General features: G+C 47.3%; 1 long non-coding RNA gene across 1 annotated transcript in view; it reads right to left on the reverse strand.

The window, feature by feature from the left end:
- Nucleotides 1-1,763: 1,763 nt before the first annotated feature.
- LOC147019743 (uncharacterized) overlaps nucleotides 1,764-26,741 on the reverse strand; it is a 60,233-nt gene continuing 35,255 nt past the window's right edge. The window contains exon 3 of the long non-coding RNA XR_015061498.1: nucleotides 1,764-2,415. This is a non-coding gene — a long non-coding RNA (uncharacterized LOC147019743). The remainder of the gene's footprint in view (nucleotides 2,416-26,741) is intronic.

Consider the following 26,741-nt stretch of genomic DNA (forward strand, 5'->3'; position numbering starts at 1 on the left):
CCGTGCAGTTTCCCCTGAAGTTATTAGAATTCAAGTACAAATTAATGAGTTTCCAAACATATACCACTGGAATGCATTTTGTATACCTGGTGTTGGCTTAATGGTTTGGGCAGTGGGCTTGGGATTCTAGGGTCCTGGGTTTTAATCTTACTTTACCATTGAATTAATACCAGGTGGGATTAACTCAGCCTGTCATCCTGAGATTGGCAAAATGAGTACCAGCATGCTGGTATCCTGTGTTGGAGTGGTGACCCATCCAGGATTGTGCCCAATAGTCTGCTTCGGCAGCACCAACCCTCTGCACGGAATATGGTCCCAATGGAATGGAATGCATTTTGTCTGCAAGAACACATAAATTGTAATTCACAATTCACAAAGAGTTGGCGAGGCGTTGTCAGCACCAAGGACAAATTACAAATTCCTGCCCTGACTGCTTCGTTTCGTTGAACATCAGGCCTGGCCAGCCGATTCGTGAAATAATTGTGCTAAAAACCTCTCTGAGCCAACCCCACAAGAACATTGACCTTATTCACATTATCAAATCCCATTCTTGTGCATCACGAGGTCCCAAGGTCAGGGGGTCATCCACTTTCGCCTTGCTGGGCGTGTGAATGATGGGCCTGTCCATGTTCTTCTTGGTGAAACATTGCCATTTTAAAAGGGGCTTCAAAACTTCTTTTCGGCTGTGGGGTGTGATGGGTGATGCGGTCCATGTATGGCGAGAGGGTAATTGATGTAAATTATATTTAGTTTGATTCCGAATTATAAAATTTGATGTAAACATATCTTCTGTAGTTCTTTGTGATCCCAACCCACGTCATAATTTACTCCCTGAAGCTGTTTAGACTGTTGGATTTTATGCTGCTTCACCACCATCACACGATTTTACACAAACAAACGAAGAGCAAGAATGAATTTGAGTGAAAATATCAGTTTGGCCACAAGGGAGTCAATATATTTAGAGACACCTTGTGCAAACCGAGGAGTGTCCCACATTACTTGTCAAGTAACAGAAATTACAAGACAGTGAAAAAGAGTTTGTGGCAGGAGGTCATTTTGTAGACTACGTCCGCCTAGAAGGCCTGGGTCGGTCTCCTGTCCCCTCCACGCTTTCTTGTACCCTGCCAAACACTTTTTTTTTCTCTCCAAACACAAATTCTGCCAAAAATAAGTAACGTTACATCCTCAAAAGTAGCAGAAAAAATTCAGAAACTACTTTAAATTATCCTTGCCTCTGAACTACTGCTCCTCAAGATATCAGCTCAACTCACACAACTTTACTCCCCATCAATGATGACAACCATCAACAGCGTCGCCTGCCAGCTGTTCCTTGTAATTCGCTGCCTGCCAGGTTCTCCATTAGCCAGCGTGATAGCAACCCATTATTCGCTCCCTTTGTTGTTTATTAATTGCAATTGGGCACAGCAGATTAAATCCTCGTTAAGTTAACAGTCTTTTATAGAAGACGACAGCACAGTTAAGTTAGATGACACAAAGAACGACTGCCTCTGTGCACCGGGATGCCAGGGTAATAATGATAAATAAAATTCCTACTCATCTGCAGTTATCGGTGGAATGAAGAAAAGTTGGAATGAACGATCACTGCTGAAAATTTGGCTGCAAGCTCATTAAAAAAAAAAACCTCTCCACTTAGGTATCACTAAATGAAACAAACGACGAGAAACTTTGAGAAAATGAAATTTTGTTGCAAGGTGAAGTCAATGATAATTATCATTGACTTCACCTTGCAACAAAATTTCATTTTCTCAAAATTTATCAAATTTTATCAAAATTTTATTTTCTCAAATTTAGAAAGGGGTCTAAAGGTTCCTCTTCTCAAAATGTGGCCTGTCATTGGCTTTTTATAATTGTAATTATAATAAAAAGCCAATGACACATCTGAGGCTTCAGAAGTTACGTCGTTCTTCGAAGAATATCGGCTGAGAAAAAGAAGGAATCGCCTTTTACCCTTGCCAAACCAAGCCAAGGAGTGAAAACAGCACCAAGAAAGGAAAATGATGGTTGGTGTGCAAAACTGGGAAGGAGATACCACAGCGAGCCCACTCCTCGATCGCTGGCGAATAAAATGATGAAGATAAGTGAATGATGCCAATTAATAGATGGAGTGCTGAATGAAGGGAATGCTAAAGTTGTAATACAAACATAATCCATACTATGATTGTATCCTTCACCTTGGAACAAAACGTGCACAAATCTAGTGGTCTGGTGCAACTGGCACCCAGATTTGATGTTTCTCACTTCAGGCGGTTTGCTTGAAGATTTGGAGTTGCTGCGGTTGGTGGAGTGACTGATGCCGAAGGCTGCGACAATGAAGGTGGCTTGATGTCGAGTTGGAGTTGTGTCCGACGTCGCTTTTGAGTATGGCAGGATCCGTCCACAACTTTTTGAGATATCCTGTTCACAGACAAACAGACAGGGGTGAAAGCATAACCTCCTTCCACATTCGGTCGCGGAGGTAACAAGGAAGCTGTCATGCATAGCACGATACGCAAATAAACAAAATGCTTCCAGGTGTTGATTGGTGAACTAATTCAGTGACCCAGTATGAATATTCTGTTCAACCAAGCTGACAGAGTACCCACCCTATTGGTGGGTGGAGAGTGCACATTACTTGCTGAAAACAGTATAGTCTGTGTATTGCAAGATGACTCGATAGATGTTTGTGTGGTGTGTCTACAGGGGTCTAATGGGTCTAGAGGTCTAAAAGATCTATGGTGTTTGCTGTCTAAAGGGTGAACAAATCTAAAGGGTCTCAGTGGTCCAAAGGGTTGAAAGGGGTCGAAAGGGTCTTAAAAGGGGTCTGAATCATCTTAATGGATCTAAAGGATCAAAAGGTTCAATCAGTCCAAGCAATCTAAAGGGTCTTAAAAGGTTCAAAGTGTCTAAAAGGTATAAAATGGTCTAACACCCTGTTCTTCATTGCATGGCCCACGAGCTACTGGCGGCCCCTGGTGGACTAAAGTGCAGCCGATAATACACAAATGTGAAAACACCCCATCATAATCCACCAGGAATGCTATCAAATTGACACAATGGTTTCAAATGAGTGTTCCAACATGAAGCATAAAAATAACATAACTACATTAGGATATGGTTGCAGTATACAAAAAATTACGCTTGTCGCCCAGTTAACCACAACGAAGAAGACTATGTGGAGATGGGGCCTAATCACTGCCATTATGGAGTCCAGCAGGTGGTGTGGTGGCTCTCACACTGATGACTGATGACTGATGCAAAAGTGCCCCCACCCCCTAAAACAACAGTGAAGATCACTGGTCTAAAAGTTATAAAAAGGTCTAAAACGTGTAAGTGGTCTAAAGGTCGAAAGAGGGTGTTTCACCAGTAGTTACAGGGAGTTTCCTTCTGTATCCATCTCATCCACCCCATGCATGTGTGTTTTGCATCCAATTTTTGTCTGTTATGTCCTGATCCATACAATATACTAGCTCTTCCACGAGACTCGACGAGGTATACCAAAAAAAGGTCAAAGGGGTCAATAGGGTTTAAGGAGTCTAAAGAGGGTCTGATATGTCTTAAGGTCTAAAAGGTCTAAGGATCGGATAAAAAGGTCTAAATGCACTGCTAGAAATGTCTAGAAGGTCTAAAGGTCGGTCCATCATCAATGACAACACCAAGGTCTTTCTCCGTTTTGCCATCCTGAAGGATTACGTCATTCATACGGTATCCATTCTAACTGTGTTGTCTTCCAACATGCAAGACCTTGCATTTGGTTTCATTAAAGGGGAGCTGCCAGGTAGTGGACCATTCCTGTGCGAGTAATCTTGAAGCAATTCTGCTTGAACCTGATTGTTAACTGGACCCATCATTTTTGTGTCATCAGCAAAAATGTACACACCATTCTTAATCAATTGTGTCAGACAGTTAATAAAGATAACAAACAAAAGGAGTCCCAGTATACTACGCCGTGGTACACCACCTTTTACAGAATTTCAGTTTGAACTCACTCCATTAATAGTAACTCGTTGAAGTCTTCCTGTTAGGAATGCTTCAATCCAAGTAAGGAGATTTCCTCCAATACCATGTGATGCAATCTTCATCCACGGTCTCTTGTGCGGAAACAGCATCAATCGCTTTGTGGAAGTCAAAATCGAAAATATCCACTGCATCTCCCTCATCAATCATGCCCCGTCAGTTCCTCGAGAGCACACAACAGTTGTGACATGAACGACCTTCTCGACGTAAAACCACGCGGACGGGCTGTGAAGAGGTTGCAGGTCAGCATGCGCGTTCTTTATGCCATCTCTGATTATACTCTCCGGTACTTTACCTACCACTGATGTAAAACTTGTGAATGGATATGATGTTACCCATTTCCCAATCCTGTGGAAGAACCCCATTCATTGAGGGACTTTTGGAAGATCATCTGTGGAGGTTCTGCAATGACATTAGCTGTTTCTTTCAAACATCTTGGACGTATATAGTCCAGTCCTGCAGACTTTGAGGACTTTAGGGCGAGAAGCTTTTTCCTAACTGTCTCTGTGGTGATTGGGATGCCACCCAACTCAAGGCCTTGAAAATGCTGCTTCGATGAAGGTAGATTACTCAGGTTCTCATCTGTGAATAGAGTGCTGAACAAACCATTCTGTATGCCCGCTTTCTCATTATTTTTTCCAGAGGTGTCGCCAATATTGTTCACTCTGGTTTTTGTTAAATTTTTTTGTATGCATTGTCAATGCTCGTATAAGAGCTAACACATTACGGATAACAAAGGGAGCAGGAGACAAGAGGGGTGGGAGAGGGAAGCACAAAACAGGAGGGAGCGGAGACAATAGGAGATCTGTGGAGGGAGAGGGATGGGGCAGGGTACACGGGGTAAACATGATGGGCACTTCAGGGACTTTCATGATGGAAAACAGGGAATTTGAAGGAGGTGGGTTTGGATTTAGATTTCAAGGATTTAGCTTTGAGCTTGCAATTTACGTATGCCCAGAATCCCTTGGGATATAATCTCAGATTGTGAGCTAAGCTTGATTCGTACTCTTGACAGTTTTGTCTAGTCGAGCAAAGTAATTTGTGTTTTTTCCTTGGTGTGTCTTTCAAAGTCAAACACAATGTCAGTCGTAGTGTGCTTTTTGCATGCTTTTGCCTTTTTGCATGACTGTGCAATTTCTCATCTGGAGATGAAGGGTTTTCTCATGATACCCTTCTGAGACGAGGGTATGAATTTTGGAATGCATTCTTGCATACTCTGTTTGAAATGTTGTCTGATAAAGCTCCAAGCTTCACTGCAGCCGATGCAAGCAATGTGGTACACCCATTGGATCTTCTCGAGCATTTGATTCACACGATCATAATGTCCCTTATTCAGTTTAAACTTGGGTGCTCTTGCTCACCAATGTTCCTTTGCAATGTATGATATATTTAGTTCCAAAACTATGCAGAAGTGGTCGCTACTAGCTAGTGGAGACCTGTATTCGATGGCATTGACCATATCTTGTTTGCCTGCAAGTAGCAGAACAAGTAAACTGGGATCCTGGCAGAAGCGATATTGAGTACAGGTGGATCCACATGCAGGTAAAGATAACTATTGTGTGGGGATTCAATGAAAAGCTGGGTCCAATTAACAATTGGAACTTCACAAACATGTTGTACTTCCTAATATTCTGCTCTATTCGCTCTATAATTTGCCCGAGGTCATCTTCCATCTGCTTGTAAGTCAGCAAACATCACCTTCATCAACCATCATTGCTGCTTATATATGGCGTGCGCAAAAATCACTTCTGCTTCACTGTGAAGTTCAGTGTAGGATGCTTTGGCTTTAACCTCTGCTTAAAATTAATGAAATGAAACATATCAAACAAGACGAGAGGGGCACTCGGTAGAGCACGTATCTCCGCCGTGCAATGCCTGATCCACGAGAACATATCTGGCCCATTATGTTTTTGAGATATCGTGGTATGTGTCGTTTTTGGCCCTATCTCTTAATGGTGAAGAATCACTTAGAAAATTGTAGTAGTCCGATCCGGATCCAGATCTTCACCAAAATCTAAACAATTCGTCCTTGTCACACACCCAACATCTCCACAAAATTTCATCCGAATCCGTGCACAACTTTTTGACATATCATGTACACAAACAAACAAACAAACAAACAAACAGACAAACAAACAGACAGAAAGGGGTGAAAACATAACCTTCACCTTCAGTGGCAGAGGTAATTATTCTCACTAGATTTCAACATCACTCGATGCATATTGTAAAGTTGTTTAAACTTCCTTTGTTTCAGAAGATGATTTGTAATTTCTGGCTACCACTGGGTGTCACTATATGATATACATTTACATCATCGTAATATAATGGGCGTACGCCTGGAACTTCGAGCATATTTTTTCCCGAACATATTCTGTTCATACTTCCGAAATCTTCACATTATGTGTTCCATGTATTTACGCAGGTGATAGCGGATTCAAAAAATCGAATATAGATAGAATTTTCAAAGGGGGAATCGATGACGTCACAATCAGCAGCGTTTGGTGGCAAACAGACGGCCGGGTCCCAGACGACGTGCTTTACTTAACCAAGTCCATGAGTTCAGGACGTTTGTTCAACTCAGCATTTATGACTTTTATCCTGCCATGTTGTTAATCTGTTGATGGAGGTAATATAGAAACGATGAAGATGTCAAATCGTTCGTGTTACTCATCCGGCACAATGCGTCAAGGCCAACAATATAAAGCGACCGGTCTCAAACGCTACCATGGGCACCCAGACACGCCACCAATATGAATCGAGTTGTTGAATGTGGCGCAAAACATCCAAAGAAACTACCATAACCGAGTATTGTGATCCGTCCTGTCCCCCATACCCATCGTGGATGGGTATCTGCTCGTACAGAGAATTGGGATCTTCAATTCACACTGAACCCCCTCCCCCAGATATGCTATTCAGACAGAAAACATACTTGGGGTACCATTAGAAAGAATGGAATCGCCAATCTCAGCACAAAATTAGCTATCTGTGTGGGTGGCAAAAGAAGTCAAAACAATTAGGAAATAAAATACCTTAAAATGGTGATTGATTAGCGGTGGAGAGAAGAGAAGCTGATCTTTCGGTCCTTACCCTTCGTCTGAGTTTTTCCAGTTTATTTCCAGTGTAAGAGCAGTTTGTTATTTTATTCAGGTCTGCAGAGAGCGAAGAGGCTGCTGCTTGCCGGTCTGAGGGATGACCGATGGTATGGCAGAGGGTGGAATCATCAGCAAACAGATATAGAGGATTTTCCAGAGAGTCAGAGAGATCATTGATGAAAACCAGAAAAAGAACAGGACACAGAACGCTACCTCGAGGAACTCCAGCCTGGACAGGAATGGATGATGAGAGAATTCCATTAAGAGCCATGTGTTGACTGCGACAGGAGAGGAAGTCCACGAACCATGAGTGGAGATTGCCTTGAATACCATAAGAAGCTAGTTTGGTGAGCAGTGCGGGATGCCAGACCATATTGAAAACACATGATATGTCTAGGGAGATGGCTCTGATCTCATGTTTGGCATTTAGGACCTCCATTCATTGTTGGAAAAGCAGAAGTAGCATGTCCAGGGTTGAGAGACATGGTCTAAATCCAAATTGATGGTCAGAAATGAAGCCATTGGAGAAGAGGAAGGATTTAATGTCTGAAGTGATGATGGATTCCACAACCTTGCTGATGATTGGGAGAAGGCTGATTGGTCTGTAGTTGCAGGGATCTGTTGTTGCAGCAAACACAGTTTAGGCATTCAGCCTTTTCACCTGCAGTGCCAGCTGTGCAGCCATTTGAGGTAAGGGAGGGAATGGAGGGGGAACATATACTAGAAACAGATTTGATTAGATGCCACCAGGATTTGGAGGACGGAGAGAGGTTTGAGAGTTCAGACTTGAGATTAGAAAGATGTTGTTTCCTGGCTCTCTTGAAGGAAGACACACACCTGTTCCGAGCTTTGTGGAAGAAAGTGAGATTACCCTCAGTTGGATTTGCTTTCCATGAGGCAAGGGCAAGTTATTTCAGGACAACTGCCTCACGCCAAGCTTCAGTGCACTATGGGTGGGAGGAAGGGAAGGACAATTGAAGATGAGGTGGGATGAATCTTTGCATGAGAGAGCAAATTTCTTTGAAAGAATTCCCAGGATGAGTTGATGTCAGAGAAAGTAGAAATGGGAAACCAGTCTAGAAGTTTGATGGCTGCTTGGAGACCCTGCCAGTCAGCCTGAGTGAAATGCCAGACTCGACTGTGCTGAGGTGTTTTTTTAATAACAGCCAGAGAGATGACTGCTTTTACAAGCATAAGGTCAGAACTGATTAGAGTAGAAGGAGAACAGCAGATATCTTCTGGGTAAATTGGTCAAAATCTAATCCAGAAGAGATTGAGTATTGTTGGCTGAGATGCAGTTCAGGAAGTTGACAGATGGAATCAGTCCCAATGAGTTGCATAAGTCTCTTGTTGAAGTGCCATGGGAGGTGAGAGAGGTACCCACACCCAGCCAACTGGCAGGATGGCAATTGAAGTCACCGCATATAGCCACACCTTTCAAAAGACCTCAGGGATAAAGTTGTGGAAAGGCACAGATTAGGGGATGGGTATAGAAATATTTCAAAGGCCTTGAATATCCCATGGAGCACAGTCAAAACAACCATTAAGAAGTAGAAGGTGTATGGCACCACTAAACCTTGCCTAGATCTGGCCCTCCCTCCAAACTGGATGACCAAGCAAAGAGGAGACTGATCAGAGAGGCCACCAAGAGGCCAATGGCAACTTTGAAAGAGTTACAGGCATTTATGGCAAAGAATGGTCACTGTGTGCATGTGACCACAATAAGCCAAGCACTCCACAAATCTGGCCTGTTCGGGAAGGTGGCAAGAAGGAAGCCATGACTCAAAAAAGCCAGCTTGAATCCCATTTGAGATATGCAAGAAAACTACTATAGAGATTCTGTAGCCATGTGGCAAAAAGTTTTGTGGTCCTGACGAAACCAAGATGGAACTTTTTGGCCGAAATGCAAAACGTTACATTTGCAACAAAACCAACACAGCACATCGCCCAAATAACACCATCACCGCTGTGAAGCATGGTGGTGGCAGCATCATGTTATGAAATGTTTCTCATCAGCAGGGACTGTGGCACTTGTCAGGAAAGAAGGGGAATTATATGGAGCAAAATAATGAAAAATCCTGGAGGAAAACCCACTGCTCTCTGCAACAAAGCTAAAATTGGAATGAAAGTTCACCTTTCAGCATGACAATGACCTGAAAAACAGCGAAAGCTATACTGGTGTGGTTAAGGAACAAAAAGATAAATGTCCTTGAGTAGCCCAGTCAGAGCCCCGACCTAAATCAAATCAAATATCTGTGACATGACTTGAAGATTGCTGTCAATCAACGCTTCCCACATAACTTGACTGAGCTTGAACAGTTTTGTTCAGAACAATGGATAAATATTGCTCATTGAAGGTGTGCAAAGTTGGTAGAGACCTATCCCAACAGACTCGCAGCTGTAATTGCTGTCAAAGGTGCTTCCACAAAGTATTAACTCAAGGGGGTGGACACTTATCCAACCAAGATATTCCAGTTTTGAATTTTTATTAATTTTCTGAAATTGGTCAATTTGTTTTTCACTTTTAAGTTGTGGGTTACGTTGTGTAAATAAAGGTGGGAAAAGTCTGATTTAATGCAATTTAATTCCAGGCTATAAGGAAACAAAAGGTGAAAGGTTTGAAAGGGGGTGTGGAATTCCTTTAAGCACTGGATATACTGTCGAATCCCGCTATTCACAGATTCGCTATTCCCCCATGAAATGTCACCTGAGACCGGGTCTGCTGCTCTTGCTTATCTATCTATAATTCCAGCAATCACTGTGTGTGTGTGTGTGTGTGTGTGTGTGTGTGTGTGTGTGTGTGTGTGTGTGTGTGTGTGTGTGTGTGTGTGACCGCTGTTTCTCGACAACCACTGGTCCGATCTAATTGAAACTTGCCAGGTATATTGCTGGGGACCTGAGTATGTGCCTTTTCAAGGTTTGATATTAATCGAACAAGTGCTTCCCAAGTTATGGCCATTTATTTACCAAACCAATGACAAGACACGTTGTTACGTGGGCGTGGCCGATGGGGAAGGGAAGCTCAGCCACGTTCCCCATTACGGGTTACAACGTACGGGCTTCCGGATAGTGATGACTTCGTGTATTCTAATAATTTCTCGATTTCTTATGCGCATTTATAGATAAACACAATGCCCCAAGTTATGATCGTTTTCATATTAGACGGTGCATAAATTTCGGTAACATCAGAGTGCTGGTATGCTCCGAACCAGGAAGTAATTTTTTTTCTCTTCTCTTCTCTTTTTGTTTTTCCTTGCGATGACATTGCGAAAAAGCAAAATACGTTGGCGCTAATTGAATAATTGGCCATTAAAACCAAAATTGCGAATCATCGTAACTGCGAATAATATGCGAACTTCCGCGCCACGCACGTACAGGCACGCGAGAGCGAAGAAACGGTCTGTGTGGTTGTTGTTTGTTGCTCGCGGTTGGACTATTTTTTTTACGGGCACGTACTAGTCTATCTATAATTCCAGCAGTGTGTGTGTGTGTGTGTGTGTGTGTGTGTGTATGTGTGTGTGTGTGTGTGTGTGTGTGTGTGTGTGTGTGTGTGTGTGTATGTGTGTGTGTGTGTGTGTGACTGCTGTTTCTCGACAACCACTGGTCCGATCTAATTGAAACTTGCCAGGTATATTGCTGGGGACCTGTGGATGTGCCTTTTCAAGGTTTGATATTAATCGGACAAGTGCTTCCCAAGTTATGGCCATTTATTTACCAACCAATGACAAAACACGTTGCTGTGGCCCTTTATTTACCAACCAATGACAGGACACGTTGCTGCGTCGGCGTGGCCGATGGTGAAGAGAACCTCAGCTGCGTTCCCCATTATGGGTTACAACGGACTGACTTCTGGATAGTGATGACTTCGTGTATTTTAATAATTTCTCGATTTCTTATGCGCATTTATAGATAAACACAATGCCCCAATCCAGTTGTCATTTACGAGAGCGAAGGAACGGCCTATGTGGTTGTATGAAAGTTTTCTTCTTTTTTGTTTCGCACGTACATTTTTTTTTTCTCTTCTCTTCTCTTCTCTGTGTTTTTCCTTGCGACGACATTGCGAAAAGGCAAAATACGTTGTCGCTAAATGAATAATTGGCCATTAAAACTAAATTGCGAATAATCGTAACTGCGATATGCGAACTTCCGGACAGTGAGGACTTAACTTCGCGTAGGCCGATTAGGGGGGCGGGGGGGTTGCACGTACGGGCACGTACTAGTCTATCTATAATTCCAGCAGTGTGTGTGTGTGTGTGTGTGTGTGTGTGTGTGTGTGTGTGTGTGTGTGTGTGTGTGTGTGTGTGTGTGTGTGTGTGTGTATGTGTGTGTGTGTGTGTGTGACTGCTGTTTCTCGACAACCACTGGTCCGATCTAATTGAAACTTGCCAGGTATATTGCTGGGGACCTGTGGATGTGCCTTTTCAAGGTTTGATATTAATCGGACAAGTGCTTCCCAAGTTATGGCCATTTATTTACCAACCAATGACAAGACACGTTGCTGTGGCCCTTTATTTACCAACCAATGACAGGACACGTTGCTGCGTCGGCGTGGCCGATGGTGAAGAGAACCTCAGCTGCGTTCCCCATTATGGGTTACAATGGACTGACTTCTGGATAGTGATGACTTCGTGTATTTTAATAATTTCTCGATTTCTTATGCGCATTTATAGATAAACACAATGCCCCAATCCAGTTGTCGTTTACGAGAGAAGGAACAGCCTGTGTGGTTGTTTGAAAGTTTTTTTTTTATTTTTTTTTTTTGTACGTACGTTTTTTTTTCTTCTCTTCTCTTCTCTTTGTGTTTTTCCTTGCGATGACATTGCGAAAAGGCAAAATACGTTGGTGCTAATTGAATAATTGGCCATTAAAACTAAATTGCGAATAAATGTAACTGCGATATGCGAACTTCCGGACAGTGAGGACTTAACTTCGCATAGGCCGATTAGGGGGGTGGGGGGGTTGCACGTACGGGCACGTACTAGTCTATCTATAATTCCAGCAGTCTGTGTGTGTTTGTGACCGCTGTTTCTCGACAACCACTGGTCCGATCTAATTGAAACTTGCCAGGTATATTGTTGGGGCCCTGTGGATATGCCTTTTCAAGGTTTGATATTAATCGGACAAGTGGTTCCCAAGTTATGGCCATTTATTTACCAAACCAATGATGGTACACGGTGCTATGATGTCACGATTGACGTCACAATTCTTCTTATTATTATTAAAATTATTATTTTATTTTTTTTGCACGTATCACAATTGACGTTACAATTCTTCTTCTTCTTCGTTTGATATGATGTCACAATTGACGCTAGGGACCTGAGTGTGTGCCTTTTCAAGGTTTGATATCGTTCTTCTTCATCCGTTTCAGCTGTTTCCCAAGTGTTTCCCAAGTTATGACCATTTATGATACGGTTGGTCCGATCTAATTGAAACAATGCCCCAATCGAGTCGTCGTTTACGAGAGCGTAGGAACGAAGCTGCGCGTCGTGCACGTGCAATGGAATCTAATGAAGCACGAGCTGCTCGCTTGACACGTGACGTTACTCGCATGACAAGGTGTCGTGCAGCTGAAACGGATGAAGAATGAACTGCTCGCTTGGCAGGCCACGCACGTACGGCCACGCACATACGGGCACGTACTAGTTTCTCAAATTAGCGGAGTAGATCTTGTTTTAACTTTTGATATCCTGGTGTTGGCGCAGTGGTTAGGGCAGCGGCTTGGGATCCAAAAGGTCCTGAGTTCAAGCCCCGTTGGGCCACTGAATTAATACACCAGGGGGTTGACTCAGCCTGTCATCCTTCCGAGGTCGGCGAAGTGAGTACCAGTGTACTGGGCCGGTGTATACCCCGGTTAAAATAGGTGTACCATATCCCTGTGTCGTAAGAGGCAACCAGGGTTGCGTCAGGAAGGGCATCCGATGTAAAACATGTGCCAAATCACTATGCGGATCATACGGATGATCCGCTGTGGCGACCCCTAACGGGAGCAGCCAAAAGAAGAAGAGAGATCTTGTTTTAACTTTTGGTTGGAAGCGCCTACTTCTTTAAAAATGTGTAATTCCAACTGCCCCAATTTTATACATATACATATTTAAATTTGCATTTCAATTGAATGGACATTATCAAAGCTTTTTGACTTGCACTCCTCAGGATAAAACCCCAAGCAGATGACGAAGAAGCATCAAACTCTCATTTATAAAGTTACAATGTAATGTCCTTAACATTGATTGGTTGAGAAAAAGAAAGGATGGGATTACCTGATTGGTGGAGCCACAGAGCATCATGAATAATGAGTAGGTGCAAATGAACCATCATGAATAATGATAAGGTAGAAACCTAATGCTAATTAGCTGGGGGCTGGGTGGGTGGGTGTTGTGGTTTTCATGATTACTCAACGTTGACTGTGGTGCAGTTGTCACACAGTCAAGCCATCATAGTCAAAATAGATATAAAGTTCAGACAAATGATTTCTGTCGACAAAGAATAGGGTTGGTTGACCTGATGAATGTGACCTCCATTGCATGAAGGTGAGCTAAACTGCATCCTCTACTCAGGATTTTAACGGCAAACTGTGTCATGTCTCAGAACATGTAAACTGCGTCAAGTGTCGCAGAACATATAATTGTGGATTCCTTCACCTTTGCCGATGTCATCATACGGTTCATCACACACCTAAATGAGAATTTCACAATGTGCTTATATGATATGCCTGGTGTTGGCTCAGTGGTTAGAGTGGCGGCTTGGGATCCGAGGGTCCTGAGTTCAAGCCTCGTTGCCCGCTGAATTAATTCACCAGGGGGTTGACTCAGCCTGCCATCCTTCCGAGGTCGGCAAAATGAGTACCAGCTTGCTGGGATGACCGAGTCATTCAAGTATCCTGCGTCAGAGTGGCGACCTGTCCAGGATTGTGCCCAATAGCCAAGGAGACTGCTTCGGCAGCACCAACGCTCTGTACAGAGTATGGTCCGAATGGATGGACTTATATGATATCGCCAGTCTATTCACGAATATCCAACTGACAGAAGTGATTGAAATCTGTGTACAACTTCTGTATCATAGTGACTTGATACCTCCACCGATCTCAGAGTCTGTCTTCGTTGAATTAATGAATATTGTGACTTGTTCTGTCGAGTTCAGTTTCAATGATTCAATGTATACTCATATCAATGGTGTTGCGATGCGATCCCCTCTCGGCCCCATCTTGGCAAACTGATCCACATCCTGGAGTTCAACCCCCTTCCATCTATTATCGGTATGTGGATGACATCTTTGCTGTCTTTGATTCAACCTCAGCATGTAAAGTCTTCTTGGCATTCCTGAACTCTCTCCATTTATCCATAGAGTTCACCTTAGAGATGGAACGTTCCGGCATACTTCCCTTCTTGGACGTCTAAGTTGAGAAATAGGCCGACACTTATAAAGCCAAAGGCTACCATAAATGTACTTTTATCAGTCAGTATACTAGGTGGGATTCTTATAGTTCCTCCAGATACAAGATTGCATTGATTGGTATGTTGGTCAATAGAGCAAGAAAGATCTGCTCCACAGATAAACTCCATGATGAAATCGAAACCATAAAGACTATTCTTCTTAATAATCAGTATCTTGAGCAGGTCATATTATATATATATATATATATATATATATATATATATATATATATATATATATATATATATATATATATATATATATATATATATATATTGCGTTTCTGCAAAAACTGTATGCCGCAAAGGCAATGGTACACAAGATACAGTGATCCCAAGGCAGTTATTTCAATAATATATGTCCAGTTAGTCCCTTCCATATGTCTAGTGGGTGAAGAGAGAAGGATGCGTTGCATGGGACACGTACTTAGGTCTTCTATATCTATATCTATATATCTTCTTCTTTCGGCTGCTCCCATTAGGGGTCGCCACAGCGGATCATCCGTTATGATCCGCATAATGATTTGGCACAGGTTTTACGCCGGATGCCCTTCCTGACGCAACCCTGGTCGCCTCTTACGTCATAGGGATATGGTACACCTATTTTAACCGGGGCATACACCGGGCCCAGTACACTGGTACTCACTTCGCCGACCTCGAAAGGATGACAGGCTGAGTCAACCTCCTGGTGTGTATTAATTCAAGCGGCCAACAGGGCTTGAACTCAGGACCTTTTGGATCCCAAGCCGCGACCTTAACCACTACGCCAACACCAGGCATATATATATATATATATATATATATATATATATATATATATATATATATATATATATATATATATATATATATATATATATATATATATATATATATATATATCTTCAATCCTCACTCTGACCTCCACTTTAACCCTTTCCTTCTAACTGATACACAAAACATCCATGCAAGCACGCACGCCACTCAACAGCAATTTATCAGGCATGCTGCAAGCGTGTCCCACGTGTTCAGGCTACGAGCATCTCTGGCAGGTTCGCGCTCCTTGCCGACAATGCATTATTCTTCGGAAGTTTGTGCGCCATTATCCATATGAATATGGGCACTAGTTCTCAACAATCACCTCACCTCAAACCTCGTCTCGCTCCCCAAACCTCACCATCTTCACCACTACCGCCTTCCACATACAGGAAAAATGCTTCCACGACCATTCACGCTCCTGCCTCGCTGCAATTCACCATTCCACTTTGAGCGCCACATGGCTCCGGCCATTACACTGGGCACCGCGTGGCGATCAACCACTCTACAGGTGCTGTAATTACCGCCACCGTTCACATAGAACCTGCCTGCATGGGCATCTTGCTCTATAACCATCATAATTACCCTCACCCAGTCAGTAAACCACAACGAAACCTCAAGGGACAAGGAGGGGATGCGGGAACTGTGATTCAAGGACTTGACACAGGGCCCTAAAATGCATTGTGGCTCGTGGAAGGGTCCATGGGAAGCCGGAGAAGTCTGCTGCAATTCTACGTTGAAATAATGATCAGCGCACATTCAAGGCCGGGGTGCATGCTCGGGGATCGTGGCCCCATATAAAGTGATGAGCCCTGAGCTGTGCCAAGGTTGGCAAGCTACCGAGCCAGTGGGGCATGGCTAAGGCTGCTGTGGCCCAAAAGAAGAGCAGGATTTGGGCCACTATTTGATCCTCGCCCCACCCTTCACCCGGGGCTCATAAAATGAGCAGTGCAGAGCCATTTGCCACCTTCACCTCTGCCCTCATTTTTTTTTGCCTCAACTCCTTCCACCTCACCTCTGTCTTCACTCGGACTCTCTTCCACTTCATCTCATCTTGCACTCCAGACGTCAACCTGCTCGCAGGTACAAGTACGTCTCACCCCCTCTTCCTTGCCATCGTCGTGCCGCTGCTGTTGCTGCCATCAAACCGCAGAGCCCGACGGGGTCGCCAAGTGGCCAGATCAGCGCAGAGTGCAAGGTGCTGCGAGTCCCCATGATGGAGCAGGAAGGAGGGAATAGCACGCAACTACTACGAGGTGGGAACGCTCAGGTGGAGCATGCCACAGAGGGACACCATTTACACTTAGACATCTACACGGGTAGGATAAAGACTTTCCTCCTCACACATCTGGTTCTACGATCTCTCTCTTTCTGCCCACCTACCCAGTCCACTGTGGATGCATAAGCCCAATCATTATTTTGCGGGCTGGAACGAAGGAATGAATACACTGACGTGCATTCACATTTTCCTCTCACATGACACCACACCCCTCACATTCCAATACATCACACTTCTCACTCCCACACTTTACACATCAGTATTCCTCCCACCTACCTCACCCTCAGCATTCTGGGTCACGTTGGTCAACCGACCACGCCAGGTATTTAGAAGACGCTTACCCTCACCTATTCTTTGTCTTTGCACTATATAATTGTCCTCTGGTGTGTGTGTGTGTGTCATGGTGCCTGTCCTCGCATAAATTAAGACTGTAGAAGGTATAAGGGATAACTCTGCTTTGTGTCTGCTTTGTAAGATTGCTTGTCTTTTGCCACACCCCACAAATTCCTTGCTTTCCCTGCTGTACATAACAATAAATCCCATCCATTGTGCCACATACCTTTCCTTTCTTTTGATAAATAAATGTGCTATTTAGAAATGTTCCCAGCTCATTTTCATGTTTCCTTTCATTGGTCGAGAATGGCCTACACCCGAGCTTAGCCGGGGCGTTATTCCCCAACGATCTGTTTCGTAGCTGGTACATACTTGGCAGTTCCACTCGGCTGCATCTGATTTGGTAAGTGTTCTGGTTTAAGCAAGTATGTCCCAGGGAATGATACCCAGTAATGAGATTACGTGACTCATAGGTAAACGGTTTTAGACAGAGGACCCCAAATCACACGCTCAAGTTATTGGCGTTCATGGTCGATTGGCGACTCGCCGCGTCACGAAGTTATTCATGTGCGACGGCCTGCGATTCCGATAAGTCCGGCGAGTAACCTGAGGCAGTCGATCCCTCGTGGTCTCCCCGTGATGCCAGGTCCACAACAACTTATAAATTCCTGAACCCACAAAGGAATCATATAATTGGACCTGGTAAATGTCCTGTATACCGACGTCTACCTAGGAAAGGCAAAGTGTCTCAACGGTTTGAAAACCAGATCAAACAGACAGTGGCCCATTCTCACGATGCTGTTCAACCATGAGTGATTTTTACCATTAAGCCGGTTGCTTCCATCAGTCCAAACAGATGTTCTGCCCGCCTCTCATATAAGTAAGATTATTTACGAATTTCAGTGCCAGTGTGATGCTAGGTACATGGACTGCATATCTTTGAGATTGAAGGATCGTATTGAACAACCCGCCCCTTTGGGGATCAAACAGGTTCAGTCAAGCAACTCAGGCTTGTAAGAATGTACATAATACGACAACTATTCCCTGTGCCTCTGCGATTGGTCACCATTTACTGAATAATCCTCAGTGGGCAGAGCAATATCATATCGTCTGGTTTAAAATCCCGAGTAGAGGATGCAGTTGAGCTCACCTTCGTGCAATGGAGGCCACATTCATCAGGTCAACCAACCCTATTCTTTGTAGACAGAAAGAATTTGTTTGAACTTGATATCGATTTTGACTGTGATGGCTTGACTGTGTGACAACTCCACCACAGTCAATGTTGAGTCATTATGAAAACCACACTGCCCTCTTCCCCCTTCTAGCCCTCAGATAATTAGCATTACATTTCCACCTATTCGTGATTCATGATGGTTCTTTTCCACAACTCATTATTCACGATGCTCTATGGTTCCACCAATCAGGTAATCACGTCCTTTCTTTCTCTCAACCAATTAACGTTGAGGACATTACATTGTAATTCTTCAAATTAGAGTTTGGTGCTTCTTCTTCTTGTTCTTCTTCTGCATCAGCTTGTGGTTTTATCCTGAGGAGTGCAAGTCGAAAAGTTTTGATAATGTCTATTTTATTGAAGTGCAGATTTAAGTTTTGTTGTACTAATCAAACATATATATATATATATATATATATATATATATATATATATATATATATATATATATATATATATATATATATATATTGTTGCGGTATTCGCGCCCGCCGGCGTGCTGACGGCCACGTAACTCGAATCGCGGCACGTCGCCCACCGGACGGACAATCCAGTCGTGACCCTCTCGGACTAACGCCGGGAACCAGTCACGGGTGGACCTTTCGGTCTCACCGCGATCGAGCCAATCAGCCCCCGCGTGGGATAGGGTTGCTCGCCAAATTCGACCTACCTAAGTACCCACGCGGAGGGTAGACCGGGCGATCGCACCTCGCCGCAGGTCGACTTCGGACACGGGCCACTTAAGCGACCCGTTCCGTACTATCGGGATAACCGAGCGGTGTTATCGTCGACCTCGACGGTTCGATTAATTATCGGGCGTATTCAGCCCACTACCAACCCTTTACGTGAAGCAAGATGAGGATTCAATGGAGGAAAAGACGAAGCGAAGCGGGAAACAGTTCAACACAAAGCACATTTATTCGCGGCACACGGGAAGCACACATATACAATTCCACCAAAAGCACACAGAAAAGACACAATGCAATTTACACAAAAAGCAAATGTAAAAGCGAAAACACAATGCAGAGCTAATACCGACTACCGAGCACACGGCAACACTTATACAATTCTACCTCACAGACGGCGCCGACAACACATACCCAAAACCAAGGAAAAGAATACCCTCAAGGATGAGGCGGGCCTGAGGCCGAGACCGGGTCGCGCCTACCCGTCTGGTGATGAGACGCGGAGCGGCGATGGCGCCTCAACTCCGCGGGCCTCGCGGACAGTGTCTGGTAGGGGTGGGAAAGGGGCCCCCTTGGTCGCACTATCTCAGCGCGGGGGGAAACAGGAGGGGGTTGCTGATGCTCGGGGTATAGAGGATTTTTATTATCCCGCGACGAGCGTCTCCACCTCGGCCAGGTCGCGCTGTCGGCCTCCCAGGGGTGCAGCTCCCTGCACGACGCGAGCACCCCCTCGTCCGCCCTCGCCGCCTCTCCACAGCTCCGTCCCCTCCGTTCCGACTCCAACGCACACGACGACCAGCTCCTTCCACCGCCCGCGAAGTCTTGACTCTCTGTTTCCGACTCTCCTACTCTCCTACTCTCCGCCTCTGGACTCTCCGACTCTCTTCTGCCTCTCGACTCTCCGACTCTCCCTTCTGACTGACGAACACGGTCCTTTTATCCCCCCGTAGCTTCGCCTTTGACCCCCTCCCTTTGACCTTTCACCTCGCTCCCCATTGGCCCGAGCAAAAGTGGGCGTGAAGGCTTTTTGATCCATAAATTTGCATATATCGATCGCCCTGGGGGCGGGGCCAATTCGCCCCTCGCTCACCGATTGGACGGCAAAAAGTGGGCGTGTGTCGTTTTTGATCCGTTTTTGAAGCACAAAATCCGTGATTTTGTACACGCTGTTCGGCGCGCGCCCTGCACGAGTCCAACACCGGTACCCACAGGCGGCGCAAGAACGGTGGCGATGCGACGGTTGCGAAGTGTGACGTGAAGGTCGTGGCGGTTGTGGTGAAGCGGCGTTGTGGTTGGTGGTTGATGTTGTGGTTGTGGTGGTAATCATGGCGGTTGGTCCAAAATAAAGATAGCAAAAGAAAAACGGCTATCCTGAAGAGTCGCAGCACGCATAAATGACATGTATTCCCACTAGACAACGGGTTTGGGCCTAACTACACATGTACTTACCGAGATACCTCACCTAAGGGACCTGAATGGTGGTTTGCGAATTTGGTAACCACAACACTACCCCCTCCCCTTTTTACAGACTCGTCCCGAGTCGTCAAATTTTCGTGTGCCATCATGTGTAGTTTTCCCCTAGTACATTTTACCTACGGATCCCTGAGTGCGACATTCATGGTATTCGTGTCCCCAAAATAAATAACCTGAGGGCTGCGTAACTACCTAAACAAACTCACTCACACGGAGACATACATGCCGGGGGCGCACTCATATTTACAGTACATCTTAACCTTAACTTACAAATTTTACACTAAACCATGGCCCAGGATCATTGAACTCTGCAAAAGAAAAGCAGTTAGCAGGGAGCCAGGCTGCCCGCATGCAGTCTCTGGCTCAAACAATGCAGGTGACAGGGAACGTGGCTGGCTGCTCACACGCAGTCCAAGGCCTTCCCTTTTGAACTGAACGCAGTGAACCACAACGGTGCATGGGCTGCACAAACGCAGTCTCCGTGCCAGCTCAAGTGGCACACGCAATGAACACAACGAATGGATGGATGAATGGATGGACCGAATGCAGTGAACCACAACGGTGCATGGGCTGCACAAACGCAGTCTCCGTGCCAGCTCAAGTGGCACACGCAATGAGCACAACGAATGGATGGATGGACACAAACACGGTGCACGGGCCGCCACTGCAGGCCCGTGTTGTAGCTGCCAACAGGGCAGTTCTCGCAGCTTGCAAACTGTTGCCTTGATCCTGGCGCACATGGCAATGAACAGGGGGGGGGGGGGGGCAAAGCAAAATTGAACGGGGCTGGTGAACCTGGGCAGTGGGCAGTGGGCATGGCATGGCAAAGGTGAGCAGGCAAACACAGCCCGCAGAAGAAGGCCGCTGCAGGCAAACACAGCCGGCAGACGAACTGGCCGGCACAGGCCTCGAAGAAAAAACAGCTAGCAGATGAACTGGCCGGCACAGGCCTTGCAGCACACAGCTGCCGATGAAGTTGGCCGGCCTCCGCCTTGAAGTAAAACACGGCCAGCCGATGAAGTGGCCAGCCTTTGCCGTTCAGTGGAGGTTGGTGGAGGGAGTGCGGTGGTGCTGGCCACTCGGAAGGCGGGCTCGGACCTACCTACCTGTCTCCCTCCCACCTATCGCCTTTGCCTGTCACTGTACATACCCACTCCCTTAATTTGTCAAACCCCAATTTAGCCCCAACTTATTTTTTTGTTTTTATTTTTACTCCCCCACTATAAATCGTCCCCTAACCCCCTTTATCGTCCTTGTTCGGCTAACCTATCCTGTCACCTAGCCTACTCCCAACCCCTACGTTCCCTTCCCGGAGGGGAATAAGGGAGAGCTAACGTCCTGTGTCGAGGCCCAACGAAGCCTCAGAATGGCCTCCCCAGAGTTCGGCGATCTAACCCAAAGTGGGTCCAGCGGCCCACAACGAGAGCGAGGGGATGGATGGTGCGGAGGGGTACATCTCCTAATCTACCCTAACCATTTAACTGTTAAACTACCCCGGGGCTTTCAACAAGCGCCTCTCGCTTAAACTATTGGTTCTAACAACCCAGATTCCCGTCGCCTGTGTTGGTGTCCTCACAATTTCGGGCCTCGCCCCCCAATTTTCTCTCCGTGCCCTCACACGGTCTCATGGCTGGGACACGTGGCTCCCTTTGGCAGGCACGACCCTCTGCCGAATCTCCCGCTATGGCACCCCGGGCACTACACTGCCTCCGAGCCTACCAGCTCCCTAACACCGGGGAGTGCCCCCCATGGCACCTCCCCTGAAACGCACACGTGGCAGGCCGGCCTCCCGGGCCCCTTTCCGAGGGTCACCCGTGCCCACAACACTGCCCACGCGGCTAATGGCGCCCCGGGCCCCCGCACCAAGCAGGCGCACCCGTGCCCACTACTCTATCCCGGCCCCCCATGGGCCCATGGCCTACCGCGGCCGACTAGCCTGGTGCCCGGGGTACCCACTCAGCGATACTCACCTTTCGCAGCCACGCTCCCAAGCCCGTCAACAGGGCTCCTGCACCCCTCCAAATGGGTCTCGAGCCTACTTTCCCACCAACAACAAAACGACCTCCATTTTTCAATTTGACTAACCCCCTAACTCACTTTACTCTGACCCCGGGGTCCCTTGGGCGGGAGTCACTCCTCCCCCCAATCACTCATCGCACCATGCATTCCCCATTCGCTCCACTCACACAGAGCCGCTGGCCTCACTCACTCAACATGTACACGTACTCGCCTCACAACTCTTCAACACACTCACCGCTGAACTCTGCCATCCTTCTAACTACCTCCCCTAACTAACTCGTGCTCCCACGTCGTCCCTTATACTACAGCACGTTCCTTTTAACCTACGTAGCTAAACTACGTCCCCTCTACACATCCACTGTCTGTCACTGTCTTCTAACTCAAAAAATCATTTTATTTCCCAACCTAAATCTGGCTACAATCCCTCTAACTAATCCATTCCACGGACTCCATGAGGACTTACCCCTGCCCCATGAAGTCGGTCTAGCTAAGCTAACCCTTCCCCCTAACTAGTTTTCATCCTGTGCCCAGGAGCCAAGGGGGTCTTCCACACCTTGCCCAGGAATCCTGTGCACCCGAAAGTGAGTCTTGTTGTTTTTTTTTTTGTTTGTTTTTTTTCCATGCGCAGCACCTGCGCGGCAACTCAGAGCTCGCGCACTTTACACCTGCCCGTGACGTCATGCAGCTGCACGTGTTCCTCGTCCCTCCTTGGACGGTACCATCCGGCAGAGATACCCCTCCTGCCGGATTCCAACCCCACGTGCAGCCATGGCGTCACCGTGCGCATAAAAAAAACACAAGCCCCACGTTTCGAGGGATTCCCCACGCGAACACATGTGCTTTGCCCGTTGGAGCTTAACACACGATCGCGTGGAGAACCCGTCCGGTCCAAATCCATTTACCTGCCTAAACTTTGTCCGTCCGCGGGATCGGCAAATCCACCGCGTGCGTTTCCGGACCGGGACTTCACTCTCGCAAGCGAGCACGTGGCGGTCTCGTGCGTTGCACAGCACGAACCTCGTGCTCACTGCTGGGTGAACCCGGCACGGTCCCCGAAACAACTACAGCCGCTACCCGGCTTTCTTTCTTCTCATGTCGCCTTCGTCGTCGCCATTCGACCCACGCACACCTGCGTGTTACGACGCACACAGTCCACTCCATCACATTCACACCGGGAGACGCGGCTGCGTGCTCCCGCATGCCAACCGACATCTCCCTCACATACCGCTCTCTCACACACACTGTCTCCCTTGCACACGGCCGTTCACTCACGCATGCTGGGGCACTCACCCGCGGTGCCTCATCCACACACCGTTCCTCACTCACACACTCGGGGGCACTCAACCGCGGTGCCTCATCCATACACGGCGTGCTGGGAAGCACACACTCCGGAACACTCGCCACCACACCAATCACACACGGGGTCGCTTCCACACACGGGGACGCACTCACACCTTGCACCACACACACAGGGACAACCACACTGGGGATTCGTGTCCCCACAAGGGTCTCCGGGGCCTCTATACCCCCCAAGCTCTCCGTGCACCCGTCCACAGCACCCGTCCCCTCAACCTCGCAAAGCACGACCGAACTCACCTGGTCGTGACTCGCCTCAAGGGGGCTAAATAAGAACAGAGTTCAATTTGTTCGACCACTTTATTAGCGTGGAACGACAATAATCAAACAAGTATTGAACAGGTTGAAACACCCACAACATCCCTGGCTCCGGGTCAGGCTGCGCATGCGCACTCGCCCAGGGGACCGTCGATATGTAGAATTACCGTAAAGTACAATGTTCTCTATCTCCCTCCGAGTCTTTATTATGTTAATAGATAAAGGCTGAGAAAATATTAAGTTTAATGAATGAACAAAAGTTTATATCGCCCATCGTGTGACTATTCCATGGAGTAGTCCTTGTGCCAGGCAGGCACGCTGGTCGCTCTGGTGGATCGGCGTTGACCTATCGCTGGTGCTGGTGGTGTCACATCGGGCCCCAGTGGGGATGGGGCTCTCGGGGTTTCAGGGGCCGATGGTGGCGTCTGAAGGATCGCGCGCCTCGGTGTGCCTCGTCCTGGTGCTGCTGGCGTGTCTGAAACGGGTGTCGTCTTGCGCTGGGGTGTGCATACTGACGTCAGTGCCGGCGTGGGCCCCGTTGGCGTCGCAGATGTCACGAGTTCGCTGTCGAGGTCAGGCAGTTGCGGTGTTACAACGGGTGCAGGTACAGTGATGCGGGTTGCTAGATCATCATAGATAGACCGGGGTGGCAGCTGGTCATTGCGAACTGGGCTAAACTTGCGCAGGAATTTCCTGTTCCGAAGTGTGACTCTGCCCGAGCCATCGATCTTGATCACGTATTGGTCGTGTTGGCGTACCTCCATGATACTGCCTGTCTTGTCCCATTTTTTTGGGTGGAATCCTGTCTGGTTCTGTACGCGGACTTGGTCCCCTACAGCAAGTGGCGGAAGGCGTTTGGTGTGTTCTGCCCAGGTGTCGGCTGTGCGGATATGACGTTTGCGGAGGGCCTCCTCCCTCGCTTTCAGGGTCTCATGCCAAGTGTCGTGCGGTCTGTACTTCCCGGGGATAATTGGGATGAAATCGCGTATCGGGCGGCCGAAGACACACATTGCCGGGGAGATCTTCGTGTCAGGGTCAGGCGTGTTACGATATTGTAGTATCGCTCTCTGCACAGCGTCAGTGTCAAGTTCTCCCTGCGGGCTGGTGTTGTCCGTGATAAGTCGTTTCATTGTCTTAACTCCAATCTCCGCGCGACAGTTGCTGTGAGGGAAGGCCACCGATGACAAGCGGTGGTGTACGCCCATCTGTGCAGGAATGACCTGGTCTCGGTGGAGGTGAACTCCGGTCCCCCATCCGACGCGAGCTCTTCTGGTGTCCCGTACGTCACGAAGGCGCGACGTAAGTGGTTTATGAGTCCGGCGGCGCCACCCGTCGACTTTGAGATGATCGGCCAGTTCGAGTATCTGTCCACTGTCACAAGGTAGTGTGCACCCCTGTGTACAAAGAAGTCCGAGCACACTGCCTGAAAGGGGTAAACGACCGGAATAGGTGGAGTTGGTGGCGCTCCAGGCTGTGATGGTGCCATCCGGTGGCAGTGTTCGCAGTTTTTCCGAGTGGCGCTGATGTCGGCCGACATGCCTGGCCAAAATACAGAGGATTCTGCGCGGGCGGTCATCATTGATACGCCCTGGTGGGCAGCGTGTAGGGCGCTCAGCACATCGCCGCGGAGTGAGGGTGGTATGACTACTCGGTCCTTGTATAGGATCACTCCATCTGTCGATGTAATGTTCTCGCGGTACTGGTGATAGTCGCGAATTGTCTCTGGCATCTCGATTTTTGAGTCGGGGATGCCGTTCATTGTCATTCCCTCCAATATGTGCATATCGCCATCGCTGCTGGTGGCTTCCCTGACGCGATCCCATGTTACTGATCGCAATGATTCGAGGCCCGCGGCACACCATGCCAGGTTGTCCTCGACGTCGTCGTCATACTCCGGCTCAGTTTGGCGTAGGAGGGACAGGACGTCGGTGTGCATGCTTGGTTGGAGGTGGGTCGCTATGGTGGCATTGTCATCTGGAAGGTTCATGAGTGGAGGTCGCGTGGTGCCAACTGGCCTGCGCGACATGGCATCTGCCACCTTGTTCTTCATTCCCGGGATATGTATGATGCGGAAGCGATAACGCAGGGTCTTCTCCTTGAGGTTCCTGAGGCGGGGGTTGGGTATGTCGTCAAGTGCTCTGTCCGAAAGGAGTTTCAGCAGTGGTTTGTGGTCTACCGCAACGATCAGGTTCTCGCAGCCCAGTACGAAGTAGCGCGCTTTGTCCAAGGCGTCCGCGACTGCGAGAGCCTCGCCCTCTATGGGCGCGTATCTGGATTCTGCCGCGTGTGTAAATCTGCTGCCGACCAGGGTTATTTTCCATCCATCAGTGCAGCAGAATGGTCTAACTGGCACGCATCGGCAGTGCTTTTGAAGCAACCAGAATCCGATTCCCTCCTTCGACCAGTCCGTGGCGATGCATGTTGGCTTAGTTTTGTCAAATATGCGGACACCGTGTTCGATTTCTTGTACGATCACGTCTTTCGACTCGCGGAATATGTCCTCTAACTCCATGGACCACTGGAAGCGTTCTCCACTTTTCAGGAGCTTCCGGAATGGCTGCATTCGTTCTGCCATACTAAAGGCGTATGCCACCTGGTTGACAAGCCCGAACCACGATCTGACGTCGGTGATGTTACGCGGTTGTGGGAAATCGTGGATTGCTTCCAGGTAGCGGCTGCACGGTCGCACGTCGGTCATGGTGATGGTGAAGCCCGCGAAGTCCACCGTGGGTGCGCTGAAGACAAACTTCTCCGGGTTGAGGATGATTCCATTCC

This window comes from Eptatretus burgeri, chromosome 9, assembly GCF_056783735.1.
Source record: "Eptatretus burgeri isolate ZD-2024b chromosome 9, Ebu_testis_v1, whole genome shotgun sequence".
Classification (NCBI taxonomy): Eukaryota; Metazoa; Chordata; class Myxini; order Myxiniformes; family Myxinidae; genus Eptatretus; species Eptatretus burgeri.